Genomic DNA, 13,092 nt, shown 5'->3' with positions numbered 1-13,092 from the left:
ATTAAATGTCTGCTGTTGAGTCTTTTCAAGACTTGAATCCTTTTATCCCTAGCCGCATTGTTCTTTTATATCTTTCCTATTGTTAGTAATCTTTTCTCTTGACAGGCGGGTGCGGGGAAAGAAACGCAAGCCAGCACCTCAGCACTGATTTCTATTTCTTACCTACAGACACCAGAACAAATTGGAGATAAGAAATCCAACTCTCAAGCTTTCCTCGCTCAACCAAGAAAACCTAGCAAAGCACATAACACGAGTGGTTTTTTTTAGGGGCTGAAAAATGATTTATTAACACTTAAATGAGCATAGGGCAGGATTTGTGAAAAAATAAACATTCATTTTAAGTTTTTTTTAATGCTAATGGGTGATGGAGCGCTCAAAACCAAAGAGAAAGAGTCCACACACATTTCTACCTATTGCCTTAAACAGATGCATGTGATACATTGGTACGAATTTCACGTGCAGTTCTACAGACGTGAAGTCAAATGATGCTGATGGTGACGTCAAATGACTCTAGTGCACGTTCTCGACGGCTTGGAGAGGCGTCCCAATACCGGAAATAAAGAAGAATGTGAAGAAGACGACCTGGAGACTGAAAGAAGTCAAGCACGCTGGACTAAACTACTGTTTGGTTCCACAGATGAATGCAAGTGCATGTGCGCAGGTCTTGCAGTAAACAGTCACATGAACGGCGAGTAAATAAATAACCGTGTCACAGTTGGAGTGCGGATCCGGCCGCATTTTCTTGTCCGAGTCCGACCAGACAGTGAAAACCTCACTTTTTTTCTCAAAGAAATGACATATATACGTTTTTTTATGTGATAAGCACCGATTTTATTAACAAATAACTGTTAATGTTGACATCAGATCAGCGCACGGGGATCAAGCGAACGTCAAACACAAACAGGGGCGCGCAAGAGACCCATCAGATCTATTTACATAATCCATGTATCAAAGATAAGGATAATCCATGTTATTGTGCAGAAAAAGGAATGTTTCAACGTTGAAGCTGCAGAAAAGGAAGAACGCTGCGTGCAAACGACACTATGTGACCGATCCCGATCGACCACCAGTTCTAAATATGTTCGAATCCGACCCGTCCTGTGCCGTCGGATCCTGTCGGGTTTTGGTCGGGTATCCATCCTCTAATTACAGTATCTAATCAGCTGTGCTCCAGTCCTAAAGAGTTGATTCGCGCCCCCGCGGCGGCTTGGCTGATGGCTGCAGTTACACTAACAACCGTGCTGTCACTATGGAGTCTGATTTCTAGATCCTGTCCTATGATCCTTTAAGGTCTTAGGCCAATTTCTATAGAAGAGCTTGTCCTAAAAGTCCTGACTTTAGGTAAACAAAGATGTAGATTAGGAAGGTTGATCATATCGGATTCTTTGTCTGTTGGTTGTGTAAATGTTGATGACATGATAGCAAGGGGAGTTGATCTGACCTTTAACAATAGCTATGTTCAGTTAGATTCTGCCTATGTAGCTTTGTTGTCTAAAGTCTGTGTAAAGCAGAAATAGAACAAGCACTTCTCTCTGCTCTGAGACGCTGGGAGCGTGTCAGTTAGAGGCGCTGAAACCACGCCCACGCACGGGAAGGGCGCCGCCATTGTTTACTGTCTGTGGGAGAGAGCAGTATTTTTTTTCTTTTGATTTATTTATTATTTCATTTTTCTGATATTTAATCAATATTTTTCTTATCGTATTTTTCACATTTTCGTGGATGTGTGTTTTCTACTGCTGGAGACATTGTCACTTCTCAGCGGAGCAGCCTAACGACTGGGCATGTTGACCAGCTACTGTTCCTACATAAAAACCTTGAAAATTGTGCCACTTCCACACCTCCACTCCGGTAGATATAATAATAATAATAATAATAATAATAAATTTGTCCTCTGAATGATCAATATCTTCTGATGAACATATACAGCAACTTGAGTTTACATCATCTCATTAACTGGGTACAGTATCGCAATATATTGTGATAATATTGTATCGTGACCCAAGTATCGTGATACGTATCGTATTGCAACATCCTTGCCAATACTCACCCCAGGCCAAACAAGGTGTCAGCGGAAAGGTCTGCTGCATCTCTCCCAGGTAGAGTCAGAACTACGTCCGCTAGAGGTGAAACACACAATCGGGTTGCAAAAAAATGCAAATTTCATTGAAAGTGTGGCACCAGCGAACGCGTTTTATTCCCCTGAGTTTGAATATGTGGTTTGTTTTCGGTTAGGGGCCAAATTACGCCCACCGGAGGCCGCGGAAGTTTGGTGTTCTTCAGCAGCAGGGTCGGATTTATGCTAACGACGGCTCCGTTACGTAACGTGGCTATGATTTCTGACCTGCCCATTAAATCCTGAACACAGAAATTGGAAGCACAGTTTGTGAAGCCTAGCGCCACCATTAAATTCTAAATGGTTGAATGGCTTTTTACATGTTTTAAGGAATACAGTCATGACCTATTTAATGTATTTAGAAGAAAATGGCTGAATTTGCTTTACACTGACTTTTATTTTTCGTTAGCTTATGGATTGTGTCTTTTGCTTCATTTGCCTCATCTTTCTTTCACTGATCCAGATTCACTGTTGTACATATCATCCTGTGTCATTGTCACTGCTGCTCCCCCTCACTTGGCCCACTTTAAAGGAGCAATAAATGGCAGAGCATGCTTAGAGCAAAGTGTCTGCAGGAAAGGCTCGGAGTGACAGATCAATGGCGCACATTCGCTATCACTGAAATAACACAGTAGCTGGTTAAAAGTAGCAAATATCTCCCTGATTGGTTTGTACTGAGATGTAATTAATCAACAGTTACTTTGTACTAAACTGTATGAATTGGCATGAAATGGAGCCACAGAGGGTTGACGCTCGGCCGTAAGCCTGTAAGATATAATGATGTGTGAAAGTTTAGAAAAACACATGTATTTATTTAATGGGTAGAAGTTTGCATCCAAACCATAAAGCCATTAAACACAACAACCACAGAAAAAGAGACTCCCATGTTCAGAAAAGCTGATTTATTTTAGGGGCTTTATGACTCACAGTAGGATTTCTCATGACTAAACCTCTTTTTCCCAAAAACAATATGGTGTACTCATGCATGTCTTAGTTGTGCATCACTGCTATTCTTTCACAGATGGACAAATGCACAACTTTTTGGAGAAAATGTCTCATTTTACTTGTCTGGCTGAAGAAATGGTTAGATTTTGTGAACAGGGTTTCAAGCATCTCGCTACGTCATTTTCTATCTCGCCCATGTGGTGGTGGAGTGGGGGGTGGGGGGAGGCAGAGAAGGAGGCAGCAGGAAGGAATAGTGTTCATAGAACAGTCGATGTTTGTTTACAAAACTCATCCAGCAAAGTTTCCAACTGATCTCATGTTAGAGTTTCTTTGCGTTATTATTAAACAATATGTCAGAAATAATGTCATAGAATTTAAAGGTTCAAAACGAGGAGTATTACTTTTCATGTTCATGGTTTACATGTTTTTTTTTAATAAACCACTCGACTGTACAGAGTTATAGGTTTATTTTGTCTTTATTTATTCACTTACAGATAATATTCATATATTTTTTCTAGTATAAAAATAGCATTCCTAACTGTAAACATGGTAAGTAGTTAAAGGATTAGATCAGGGGTTCTCAACTGGTCTCACCCTGGGACCCACATTTTACCACGGTCATTAAATTGTGTCCCAGTTTTTTGTAGAATTCAACCACAAATTAATTTTTTTCTCAATTAGCTGTTGAAAACACACGTATATCATCTTTTTTTTTTTAAACATAAATCTCTATATTTTCCTGTGTAACATGCATTTCACAGCATGCCTGTCAAAAGAAAAGTTTCTTTCAAAATAAAAGACAAGTCCAACATGAGAGACATTAAGTACAGGTACAGTACAGGTCTGCGACCCACTTTTGGGTCCCGACCCACCAGTTGAGAATCACTGGATTAGATGGTCAGTAACTGCACAGCGGAATATTTTGTACTTGTAGCATCCAGTCATGGCAGGGGGAGGGGCATCGTGAGCATTTATTATTAATTTAATTATTACACGAGAGTATTCAGAATTTAATTCTCTCAGAGAGGCCCAGTGAGCAGTCTGCATTAGGGGTGTGTATTGTCTGGCATCTGGCGATACGATTCGTATCCTGATACATACAGTAGGTCACGATACGATATGATATTAAGGTATAAGGCGATTATTGCAATTTTTTTTTAAATATATGACTTAAGAAACAACTAATCTGTACATGTGTACACCTTCATGAGAACATTATGTATGAAATATATTTTATTGGCATATTTTACACTCAAAACATTGGCTTTAACATGCCATGTGCCAACAACTTAAAATAAAAAAAAAAAGACTTTTAAACCAACTTGACTTGACTTGACTTTCGTGCAACTTAACTGAGGTATTTATGCCTAGAACAACAAATAAATGCAGAAAGTTAGTATTTTCTTTTTAGATTTTTTTGAAAAAACACAAGCTGGTCAACATGCCCATGTTTCAGTGAACTTCTTTGTGCAGTTACAATGTCTCCTGCAGTGGGAAAGACTTTCCTTGTTAACTAAAGGTATAAAAAATAAAAAAATAATAATGATAAATATTTTTTTTTTTAAATTAAGAAAAAAAATCAATATGGACGCATTTTTTTATTGATCCCAGAATCGCGGGATCAATAAAAATTGAGTAAAAATGTATTTTCCTCATCAGTAAAATGTGCAGTACGCTCTCGTTCCCTATCATACATTTACTGAATAACCCCAAATTGAACCATTTACTACTTTTACTACCCATTACACCAAAGCCTGTGTGTTGTGCAGCACCCCGCTTTGGGACCCAGCCCACCACGCCAGCCACCAGACCGATCCCGCCCCTGGGCGGCCACCTGCTATTTAAGAGTTTTTGTAAACACTCTTAAGCCCACAGTTCAGCCTCTGTCAAGGCTCACAAAACGTGTTGAGCAGCAGTCGACGAGCAGGACTCACGTCAGTGTAAACAGCAGCACGGTGAGCCAAAGGGACAGGCTGTATGCTCAGGGTTCGGCCTGTCACTAGAAGATAGGTCCATGTTCTTTTTATTGTGTGGTCAAATTTCAATGAACATCTGGACCAGTGTTTCCCAACGAAGGGTACACACATCAGTAGGGGTACAAGAGCATATTGCAGAGGGTACTTGGAAACATTTATATTGTATATTAGGACTGGGCATTTTTTATTCACACTATGCTGAGACGCTAAGGGAAGAGTTTGTTATATGACAGAATATGTAGTTATCTGATTTCGTAATCAGAAAATTTAAGCTACTGTGTGCCGTTGCACTTTTGCTTAAACCTGGGTTAAAGCTTGAAACTGTTGAATGACAGAGCCTCATTTACTTTTTTATTTTGGCATTGTTCTATGCATTTTAACTCTTGAGGACAATAACAGCAATAAAGTTGCACTTTTGACAATATATTTGATGTCTGCAGTCATTTTTCTCAGCTTGATCAGCAGTTCCTGATTGGATGTTCACAGAGTCACTGTAAAGCCATAAATGCTCGACATCGTTTCCAATCCCGACTTTGCAGTGATCTGTAACTAAGCCAGAGGACGAGTCATCATAAGTAACTGTAACTGTGTCAACAATAAAAACAACACAGAAATATTCACACCCTTCACTGTTTACAGTAGACACACACTCACACACCCTGTAGGCCTTGTCGTATGACTCAGTGTGACTTATGGACATCCCATTGGCCAATAAGCGATGATGAGTGGGCACAACTACAGTGATTTCTTGTTCTATCAGTGCGTGTGTGTTTGTGCATTTAGTTGTTATCTGCAGAGTGACTTTGCATCAAAGACAAAGTGATCTATATGAAGACATGTGGTGCCCACAATCTGCTCTCTGGGCCAGACAAAGAGTGGAATAATTTCATTACCGTTGCACTACGCTGAGAGATATTTATAACCACATCGATTACTTAAGTGAACTCATGGTCAGGGCCAACATCGGAGGAGAGGACCTTGTTAAATATTTCAGAAGGGAATAGTTGATGCATTGTCTGATTATGTCTTGAGTTTAGCCATCCTACATCTGTAGTAGCTGCTACATTTAGTCCTTCCTGAAATGTTCCCTTGTTGCGTAACTCCTGCATCTAACACTACGAGTCATTAAGCCTCAAATAATCTGTTGTTTAAATCAACAGAGCACATAAAAATTATGATGTCATCTTTGTTTTCAATTTAGTAGAGGGATGACTTCCAGAAAATACAGCGCTTCACACGGTGGAAGCTACACTGATAGAATTATCTGTAATTAATGAAGTTATCATGTCGAGGTAGCGACTGATTCAGTGAAAAATAGAACCGGAAGAAATTCACAAGTGGCAAACATGTCGCCTCAAAGACTCCTTTGTCACCATCCCAGGGAAGGATAGTGGATGTCTGGGGAAAACTTTTCTGGTCCAAGAGAAAAATGGTGTCACCACCTCTGAAAAATGAAGGTGCACTGAAAAACACAAAACTGTCAAAAAGGGTTTACATTTTCTAAACCTAATCTTTATTTAAGTAGTAAATCCCATTTAAACTATCTATCACACATACAAAGGCGTCATGGTAAAACATTAATCCAAATACTGTCATAACAAAGCTTCCATGTGAGGTACTGGATTCCAAACACTCAGAATTTATGTGTCTACTATTTGAATAATTGATTCACTATCACTGAACCTTTAAATACAAAACATAACACACAGTGTGTTTAAATGTCTCTTTCGAAAAATGAAATATCTTTCTTTTACGTGATGTAACATAACTCTTTTTGGATGAAAGCACTTTGATAGATGAACCTTTGTTGACAAAAAGTTGAGTTATTACTGCCCAAGAGTTTAATGTGAGACACCGATGAGCCTCTGGAGCCGCTTTACTTTCCTCTTTATGTGCGTACACATCAGGTGATGGCCATCTATCAAGCTCCAGTCAATGCTGTTAGCCATGCTGTCGATTGTCTTGTCACTCCTTCTACTAACAGGCCAAATATACAACTGCACCCGTAGTGACTCAGCTGAAAAGTTCATCTAAATGGACACACTGTTGTTGTTCTCGGGTGTCGTTCCGACCAACAACAGACAGACTAAGAAACAGACATTCTGGAAACATTTGTTCACATAAAGAGGAAGAGCAAAAACAGTCTGGCTCCATCCCATCTATGATGCGTTTCCAAAAATATAGAAGAATTACACGTCTTCTTTGTCAGCTTAAGTGTTGAGCACGGTTACTAAATCTCTGCTGCCTCTGAACGTGTCTGTGTGAGGATTAGAAAGCTTCCTGATAAAAAAAAAAAAAAAAAAAAAACAACCTTTAAACACTCATTATATGTGAGAATAATGGCTGTGTAGTAGTTTCTGTTTTGTGCATTATTATTCTTTTTCCAGCTTAAACTGTAGGCATTTAAATGTACAGACTCCTATTAGACAGACAGCAGTGAGCTTTTTCACTGTCCCCATTCTGCATGCTTCAGTGTGTGCTTTCACTGTATTTTAAAATTCAGGTCTTAGCTGAAGCTCTTATGTAAGCGAATGAGCTGGCAATGTAGCATTTCATTTTTGATGCGGTCAGAGAACACCGAGCTTATGTTGCCACATTCTCAGTTAAAAGAAGACTTAAACATTACCGGTAAGTCTGCTGGGGATTAATAAACCTTTATGCAGTTTGTGTCTTCAGTATGTTTCAGAAAAAATGACTTGGCTAACTGTATGTAGCATAAAGAAAATATAACGCCAGGGCTAAGTGAGGATCCGGAATGAAACAAAACTCGAAAACGCCTGTCCACTTAAAAGTCTGTCAATGTTTACCACAAAAAAAGTTGTGAAATTCTATAGGAAACATTTAGTGTTATCAATGTTGTACATCTACTTTCTGTACCCTCATTGCCCATCATGCTAGCAGCTAACAATAAATATGCATCATACTGTAGGTTTAAACATATTAAGTTTGATAAATGTTTTGACTAGATGTTACGATGAATTTTTATATCCTACAAAAACAAGATCATTCATTGTTAAGCTACAGTTCCTTTAAAGTGAAGAGGAAAACAACAATATTCACAAAGGAGGGAGTCTAATAATTCATTAATTAATTAATACATACATTTTATATAGCGCTTTTTTGGACACTCAAAGTCGCTTTACAGAATTAAGGAATTATTCTTTCACTTCACACCTAGTGGTGGTAAGCTACTGTTGTAGCCACAGCTGCCCTGGGGCAGACTGATGGAAGCCAGGCTGCCAAAGTGCGCCATCTGCCCCTCCGACCACCACCACCAACACTCACTCACACAATACATTCATACTAGGCAATGCGGGTAAAGTGCCTTGCCCGAGGACACAATGACAGATACCACCGGGGTGACTGCCACCCCACTGTGGCACCTGGAATTCTCAGTGGTTTCCCATCCAACTACTAACCAGACCCAGACTTGCTTAGCTTCCAAGATCTAAGGGGATCGGGCAGTGACAGGCTGGTATGGCCACTATCTAATGCTGCGTTCACGCCGGAAGCGTCACAAAATATTTGTACGTCCAGATTACTCACAAAGTCAATGGATAGATGCAGCCCAGATGCGAAATTTTTCCTGTGCGGCGGTGCGGTCGGACCCTCACGTCAAGAGCGTTGGCCATGCTCCCGATTTTACACACATCCGCACATTCGCAAGAGTTGAAAATACTGAACTCCTGCGACTGTTTCGGATGACGAAAGCCAATCAGAGTCAGGCCGTCAACATGGACACTGGTCTGTTTTCCAATTCAACCATAGAGTAGAAGCTGTGTGTGACCACCTGGAGCTGTATGACACGGTCTTTATAACCGGGACCGGACTAGGAAGGATTTGGCGTGGAGGAGAATCAGTGAGGAGGTGATGGTAGCAGGTAAAAGTTCTCTCTGTAGTTTTCATCTTTGAAAGTCGGCACTGAGCAAGGATAGCATTAGCCGCTAATCACACCGTCTTTTTTCACTGGTGGTTTATGTTTATGTGAGGAGAAAAAGGAACGCAGCTCCTCGCTTCAGCAGGCAGTGAAACTCACCGAGTTGGATGTGTCGCTGGTGGGCGGTGCTTACGTACGTCTGAAGCGAATTGGGGACATTTTTTGATCCTGCGGACGCCGCGGCAGATGCATCCAGTGCCGCAGAAGACACATTTGGTGTGAACGCAGCATAAGAATAACCTATTCGGTCTCTTTATATCACCCAATTCAAGAGAACATTATATTGCAGTACATTTTATCTGTCAAAAAAACCCCCGAGTAGAATATATTAAAAATTTACTTTGAGTGCTCTAGGTCTTTTAATAAATTTGTACGAGCAAAGTGCATTGTCATCCTTCCATTTCCTTGGGCTGTTTTTCAGATCCTGTATTTTAGTCATGCGTGTCTGTGTGCGTGACCCCACTCAAATATTACACATTAAATAGATAGCAGGAGGTCTGAAGGACGCTCAGCAGAGCACTTTTCTCATGTCACCACAGAAAGCATCAAATCCATCAAACTCACTAAACGAGGAGCCTTAGAGGTTAAACTGAATGTTAAAGTGACTATAACCAACTCTGAGCGTGTACGTATTGATGAGTGGCTGCTGTTACGGTTTTACATCCAAGGCCAGAACCCTGAAGGAAGATGCTGTCAGCCATTAAATAACCATTATCTCTGTCTACTACTTAAAAAGCCAATTTACGCTTACAGTTGAAGATGTTGGTTAGATACAAGGAGAGGAAAAATGTGTCTGTCATTATTATTATTATGTATAGTAATTATTGCTGTGTAAATGGTTATTATGGCTGCACAGTTTGATCAATCACTACCAAAGTAAGGAGTGTTGTACAGACTGACATCGTCTACCAGGACCGACTGGTCGATCAACCTTCTTCCAGTGAGCAAAGGATTCACCATCCGCTTCACAGAGGGTCAATGGTGTGTGATGAACATCACATGAGTAACATAGTTCTCAGGGGGGCTGGTTTGGTACAGAGTGTTAAAGTTTGCTGAGGCAGTAGAAAATCGACCAAACAAACAAGCTCAGGACTGACATTTTTCTTCTGTGCTGTGGGAATATTAGCAATGAGATTGTGTATTCATTTAGATATCTTTGTGTTGGATCAGGCGTCTGCAACCTTTACTCTCAAAAGAACAATTTTGCCTCACGTCACCTCGATTAAATTCCTTCTGGAGCTGAAAAAATTATCTTTTAATGAAGATAACATAGTGTTTAAAATTCTATACAGTTTTTTTTTTAAAATAATGTGTTTGAAGGGGTACCAAAAATAACTTGATAATTTGATAACACATGATACTTACATGGGAGCTTTAATTCCTCTTTAATGTGACCTTGTAAACACATGATTCCTAATGCTAATTTATTCCAAATTAAAGTTAATTCCGAATTAGGTAAATGGTATATTTCGTTTTTAATTCCGAATTAAATAATTCCTCTTTCTTGTAAACAGTTAACAACACTTAAAGATGCAGTCTGCAACCCTTGTAAAAGTAACTTCACTAAAGCTGTCACTATGTAAGGACAATGTATGGTCTGGAGGAGTAGAAGATGGAATTGGTGACTTTTCTGCTTGAAAGATAATTACTGCTTCTTCATTTACATTATGTTTGATTTGTAATTGTTACACTAGAACTCTGTAATGCATGTGTTGCTCATGTGCACACAGCAGTCCTGGTTATTGTTTTCTGGAGTTTTACTGCGCTTTATTTACTGGTGATTACTTCCTATCGCTCTTCTGCTTCGTGGACCAAAATGTGTTATTGTTGAGCTGCTGCTTCAAAACTACAGTAAAAATAAAGGTGAAAACAGTTCTCATGTGTGGTCTTCTGTGCTACAGCCGACAATAAAATGTTTGTTGTGTGTTTCTCCCGATAGACGTGACACGTCACATTTCTCCCCCTGTCCAATCAGATCCTTCCCAACCCCCAGACCTAAAGCGTAATTACCGAAAGCCGAATAAACCGGTTTTCCATGTAAACCTCAGTTCGGGAATTGCTATTTCCAAGTAAACGCGAAGCAGAACACTTTAATCCCGAATGATTGAATTCGAAATAACTAATTCCGAATTAAAAACATCACGTAACCGTGGCTAATGTCAGTCAACACATGCTTATTGCTCATTTCTTGCCACATATCAAGCATGCATATTTAGCCGGCATGTTGGCAGTTAAACTAATCTGTCCCCACACAATTAAAATGTATATTTACTTCCAGAATAGTCTTTTAGTTTATTTAGTTATCTTACCATGGATTTAAAACTTAAGGTTAATCACAGGTGCAAGGAAAGTTTACAAGTCTGTAGATGTTTCAGGAGGTGAAGTAGGAAGGTGGAAGAGTGACTGCACAATATAATTTATTTTTAGGTTGACAAATCATTATATCGTGATTCTAGTTGGTGTCAAAATCATTAATCATTAATACCGTCTGTAAAAAAATAATTGTTAATTTCAATATTTTTGATAGGGAGTCATTGCAAAAGAGTCAAAGACCCCTGTGTTAGATGGTTCCACAAAAGGCTAAAAGTGTGTACACAAAAGAAAAGATAGGGAATGATTATTATATTTATCTGCAGATCATCAAAATCCAATTAAATGCATATAAATGGTCACAACTGAGGATGAAATGAAGCACATTATACTTTCCCACTGTGACACTTTCTCTCTCTCACACACACACACACACTGAGCATTTCTGAGTATCCCAGGTCCCTGAACTGAAAAAACTGGGTCAGTGGAGACAGTTGTCTTTCCTTTTTGGTATTATTTGTTCTCATTCAAGTGTGTTGAGGCCCCACCGTCTTTTGTCTCACCTCTCAATAGATAATGTGTACCCCCTCTATGCCTCTATAACGCCACTGGTTGACTCAGCATTAGTGTCTCAGTCTTCCTGCCAAAGTCCAGACTTTAGGGTTACAGGGTCCCTGAGGGGATGTTTCTCCTATATTTCGTTAAATGCACTTATTAAGATGACATCTTTTTTTTTTTTTTTAAACGTAACTTGACTCATTAAGGTTAGAACAATGCAGTGTTTTAGATTTCCTAGTTTTGCCAATTGCTGTTATAGTGTGACACTACAGTATACATATTTATTTGATAAACCACATTTAAACATTAGGAAGTTCAGAGTTTTTCTTTGTATATAAAAATGCATAAATCAGGATGAGGGGTCACGTGCCGAGTGCGTTTGTTGCATTTTTTGCGAAATAGGTGCGTTCTCTGACCGTGTCTGCGAGCCTAATCTTGTGCAGTCAATTAAAGAAGTTGTGGGCTCAAAAATGAAATGAAATGATGAGAATATACTTGAAAATGACAAACATTTATTTATTTTTTTATTTTACTGTGTCCCGGTACCAATGGTGCACAGTCCAGTACCAGTCTGTGACAGGGTTAAGGTGTCAAGTAAAGTAGAAAACCTGAACTAAATAAGAGGGGTGTACCGATCCGATATCGGATATTGGATATCGGATATTAGTCTGAAAACGAATATCGGATATCAGATTGAAATTTCCGGATTCTCCGATATTTTTTTTATTTTTTTTATTTTTTCCAATTCATTTTTTATTTATTTTATTCAATTGTAGAATACTGTAGATATTATGTTGAAGGTTAAAATGAATTGATGTTGGTTAATAATAAATTGATCAGTTTTTCTCATACCTACTGTTGCTGACTATTGTTCTCTGTTTGAGTAACATCACTTAATCAATCCTTTTCTAACATTCCACACCACAAGGTAAGTATTAAAAAAAAAAGTATGTATGATTCATGCTGATATCGGATCAATATCGGTATCATATCGGAAATGAAAAAGTTGTATCAGGACATCCCTACTAACTAAAGCTTTAAACACATACAACTACAATAAATGACTATAATCTAGGTATAGACAAGCTTTTTGGCTTAATCTAATGTAATCATTTAATTATTTACCATCAGTCAAACAAATGAAAGGTAAATCAATGAAAAACCTAAAATACAGGCCTTTATAGATGGAAAGCTCTTGTAAATTTAAATTCAGCCAAAATGTTTTAATCAATAACTCATAATTAGAATATTGA

At 38.9% G+C, this 13,092-nt stretch overlaps 1 protein-coding gene and 1 pseudogene across 2 annotated transcripts in view; one reads left to right on the top strand and one right to left on the bottom strand.

Moving 5' to 3' along the window:
- Positions 1-13,092, top strand: part of LOC114473177 (breakpoint cluster region protein-like) — a 106,997-nt gene that overhangs the window by 13,456 nt on the left and 80,449 nt on the right. The gene's annotated exons all lie outside the window — the stretch shown is intronic.
- Positions 8,406-8,523, bottom strand: LOC114473874 (uncharacterized; annotated as a pseudogene).

Source organism: Gouania willdenowi, chromosome 12 (assembly GCF_900634775.1).
Source record: "Gouania willdenowi chromosome 12, fGouWil2.1, whole genome shotgun sequence".
NCBI classification, from domain to species: Eukaryota; Metazoa; Chordata; class Actinopteri; order Blenniiformes; family Gobiesocidae; genus Gouania; species Gouania willdenowi.
This window is presented reverse-complemented; position numbering and strand designations above follow the sequence as displayed.